Consider the following 4,768-nt stretch of genomic DNA (forward strand, 5'->3'; position numbering starts at 1 on the left):
GGTTTGCCCAGAGTTTGGCAAATCTTGTTCAAAAATTCAGTGGACCCGGTCCTAGAGGTAAATTTCATACGAATGCTAGAATCTGGTCAATGTTAGGGATAATAGGCAAGCTACTGTCAAATAAAAGGCATGGAAATGTTGGCACTGTCAGTAGTAGTGAACATGTACTAATGTCAAAAAATACAGTACAGTAAAGAGAGGTCTTTTCATGCTGCTTTAAGGGCAAAAATTTAAAATATGCAAGTGCTTTAATGCTTAGGGGATGCTTTAATGTTGTGTTACTGAACAGTATGGTTTTCATGGACAGCATGAGCTTTAAGATCCCCAAATTTAAAAAAATGCCCTATCAACATAAAATATAAATACAAAGCCCAACAAACGAAATTAAAACCCCAAAATAATACCCCTAAATCAAAAGCCTATGTTTTTCTAAAGGGAAAGCTTGCAGCAAACGAAAAAAAAAAATGTTTTTGCTTTTACATGATTAGATGATTGGAATGAACAAAACTTTACCATTCACTAAAGTAACTGACTATGGACTTTGCAAAAGAGCATTCACTTTGTTAAAGTCGTTGTAAAGGCTGAACATTTTTTTTACCTTAATGGATTCCCTGCATTAATGCCAAAAATGTTCCAGTGCAAGTATCGCCCCCCCCCCTTACAGTTAGCTGAGTTCTATCTCAATCCAGCGCTGTGCCCATCTGTAGCAGCGCTGGCCTCTCTCTCTCTCTTTCCTCAAAGAACAGAGAGGCAGTAGTGGGAGCTATTGGTTCCTGCTGCTGTCTATTAATCCTGTCAGCAGAGAGCAGGGGGCAGGGCCAAGCCATGCGTGTCTATAGAAGCCACAGCCTGGCTCAGGATCGAGCCCTCAGGTGTGCCGCTATAAGAAGTGGCTTCATATGTTGGGGTACCAAGAAGAGGAGGACTCAAGAGCACCAGCAGGGAACCCAGAAATAGAAGGTTTGGGGCCGCTCTGTGCATTAAAATTGCACAGAGCAAATAAGTATAACATGTTTACATGTTTATTATTTAAAAAAAAAAACCTAAGCCTTTACAAAAGTTTTAAGTATACAGTCCCTGTTCCTTTAGTAAATCAGTCCTTCCGGGTAGAAACTTCACTTAAGCAAAGTGGTTGTTCGCTTTCCAAAGATGGCGTACAAACTGCAATTTTCCTTTATGTTCAATATTGATGGTTCGCTTTGTGTTGTTAGAATATATTTAGTAGAGCACCCTTAATTAGTTTAAAAGAAAACATATTAATGTGTGGTTTTAAATTTTTAACTGGTTTCAGGAAGAATCAATTATAATTTTATTATTTTTATGACATGCTGTCCCAATAAGAGTTTTAATGTATAAAAGTTTTATAATAACATTCTTAAAATTGTTTGGCTATACTTTTAAAAGATTTTGTTCTGGCTTATGTTTGCTTTTAGCACACTGTTTTTCTACATCCATTTACAAATATTTGTATTATTATTTTTTTTTATGAAAACAAATTATAAGATGGTTCTTATAAAATGAATTGGCTAACCTACACTGTAACAGCTCCCAGTGACAACAATTGGTAATGGGCCAATACAATACAAAAACATACAATAATAATTTTCAGCCTAAAATCTGAAAATAGCTTCCCATAAGAATAACAGGTATGGGCTGCTACCACTCACAAATAATGTGCTTAGAACTTAACCACTTGCTCTCCAGAGGATATATCCCTCATCCGCACCAAGACCAGTGTGATCAGATGCTTTCCCAATTTACAAATGGTGCTGTTTATATCCTGCAAAACTGAAGTGATGAAATGCTTGTAGCTTCAGGTCTCTTAGACTATAGGGATGATTGGAGCCATTCTGGCCTCTGATCAGCTCCATGGTCAGCCAGCGGAACTGCCAGCTGCATTCTCAGATTCCCCTGTGGGACAGGAGAGCCCCAAAAAACTGTGGTAGGCAGCAGGAGGGGGGGTGTCCCTTCCCGCTGCTCATAAAAACAATTCAGCAGCTAATTGGCCACTAGGATTGCTTTTACATGAAAGCTGACTGCCAGCTGAAAAAAACAGCACCAGAATTATGCCTGCAGCTGCAGGCATTATCCCGGTGTAACCACTGAAAGTCCAGCGACATACCACTATACTGCTGGTCCATGTTGGACATATATGTAACAGCAGAGAACACAGGCATATGATGAATCGGGTCTGTGGATCAACATGACCACAATTCATTCTTTTCTGTAATACCCGTGTTGAGGGTTAGGCCCAAAAGAGTTTTAAATTCAGAAACAGTGATAGGTTTCCATGTGAATTGTCTGGCAGGAGCTGAATTTGGGTGGGCGGCCATGTATTGTTGTGCATATATATTGTCTTGGCCCACAATCAACTGGTAGAAATCTTCAGTGAAAAACAGTGAAGGGGCTAAATGCTAGTGCTGGCAGTGAACGGGGCCGATCCTGCTAACTCTGCGTTTTTGGGGACACTATACAAAAGAGGCACTAGTATAGTTCTGTTCGTGATCAATATCTTGATCCATACAAACACTGAACTAGTGATCAGCGAGTGAGTGCAATATAGCGTTAGTGCAATAGTGTGCAGGCAATCGAACGCTAGCTGACCCTGGCTGAGTGTTATCAGAATAGTTCAATGTTACCATAGTAACATTGTACTACTGTGAGGGGGGGGGGTGATCAGGGATTTATTTATTTTTTCTTTTTACACTTTGCTTTGCAGGAGAAATAAAGATCATTTCTCCTGCAATGCAAAGCTTGCTGTCAGAACCGAACTCATTCATGAATTGTCATGAATGAGTTAAGTTTTGACAGTGCAGGATAGTGATCTGTGATTGGCCGGAGCTGGTCACATGGTACAGTGTGCTGTGATTGGCCCCATTTATCATGTGACAGCTGTGGGCCAATCATAGCTCACTAGGAAGAGAAGCAGAGCTGTAATGAATTCGTAACAGCTTTGCTTACACAGTGATCATGTGATCGCATAGCGATCACATGATCACCGGGTCCTGTTCACCGGGATCTTCATTCCGCTGGACACAGCAGTCACGAGAAGCCCCCCTGTGTTAGTACAGCCAGAGTGACGTACGGGTACATTGCTTTGCCTGTAGCTGCTGCTCTGCTGCAGTACATTGCGGGAGGGAAAGCAAGCAGAAAGTGATTAAAGTGGAACTTCACTTGTTTAATCAACATTGACTATTTATTTACTAGAATTAGTGAATAAATAGGAAAGTTAATGATATTTACTTGTTTTACATTTTTATATTTGTATTATAAATATTTCTTTAGTTACTTTCCGATTTCCAGACCTAGGAAAATGATGTCATACATTCTAGGAGTCTTCTGGAGGGGAGGAGAGGTTTTCTCAGCTAAGCACACCCTCCTGCCTGCATGCCTGAGCTAAATGCTATATGAACCATCTATACTTACACAAGATGACCATGGCCAGAAATGCTAGGAGGTGTTTTTCAAAGTGATTCTTCAGCAAAATAAAGCATGGTGACATGGATGGATGGATGAATTTGCTTTGAAAATAAAAAATGAATTAAATAGCATTTTTGCTTTGTGGTGTTCATTTGCAGTGTAGTACCACTTTAAATTTAAATTATCCTGAAAACATGTATTATTATTATACAGCATTGATATAGCGCCAACAGTTTGCGTAGCGCTTTAAAAAATGAAGGTAGACATTACAGTTACAATACAGTTTAGTACAAGAAGGAACAGAAGGCCCTGCTTACAATCTAGGAGATATTATATGGGGTCCTAACAAGAATCATTCCTATAATCAACCCATTTTTAATACTTTGCCTTATTATGTAGTCCCTGTGAAATAAAGCACAAGCTGGATTTTTTTTTTGATTATACATACCTTTTAATCCACTGCAGTTCAGGTCCCGACCGCCTAGGCGATGACTTCGTAAGGCAATTTGCAAGGTCTCCTGGGATGTTGTTTCCTGTATCCCAGAAGTCCTTTGGTTTCCTGTAATCGTGGGACTTGGAAACCGGAAATGACGTGAATGGGAGGTGTTTCGTGCCATTTTACAGGAGTCCACAATATATTCCTCTCCTTGCAGTACAGTGCTGTACAGGTTGCCTGATGGGGGCGGGAACTTCATCTGTCCCCACCATTGTTATGGCAACCTGTACTGCACACGTCGCGCCGAGCAGTGTCTGTACTGCGCATGCGCGAGAACGAGTGGTGCATGCTGGGATAGCCAGCAGCATGATTCCAGGAAATAAATACCTGCTAGCTTCAGATGCCCACAGCCATCATGGTGCCTGCCCAGGGGCGGACTGACCATTTGGAAACTCGGGCACTGCCGAGGGCCTGGGGTCAGTTGGGGGCCCCATGAGATGCCCCTGGTATCTTTTTCATAGGCTTTTTTGAGTTTGGGCAAGGACACAGGGGCCCCATGATCCCCTATTGCTCAGGGGCCCCATGAGTTGTAAGTCTGCTCCTGCGCCTGCCTGCTTCCGAGATGCTGGTAAATGTTTACGATTTTCTAAGTAATTACAATGCTTTTAATATTGAATTATTCCAATTGTTAATGCTATATGTAAGGTCATCGTGGATCTGCTTTTAACCTCTGTGGCGGTATTCCCGAGTGTAGCTCAAGGTAAAGTTTCAGTACCAAAAGTGGTAACCCCGAGCTACACTCGGGCTGACCATGCGGCGTTACTCAGGGATTCCCTGCAGCGCTTACCTTGTCCTTCGCTCCCGCGATGTGTCCCCTGCAGCGTCCCCGGCCATCTCCTCTGGCCAATGCAG

The sequence above is a fragment of the Staurois parvus genome, unplaced genomic scaffold (genome assembly GCF_062004578.1).
Source record: "Staurois parvus isolate SC_StPar_1 unplaced genomic scaffold, SC_StPar_1.0 ptg000136l, whole genome shotgun sequence".
Classification (NCBI taxonomy): Eukaryota; Metazoa; Chordata; class Amphibia; order Anura; family Ranidae; genus Staurois; species Staurois parvus.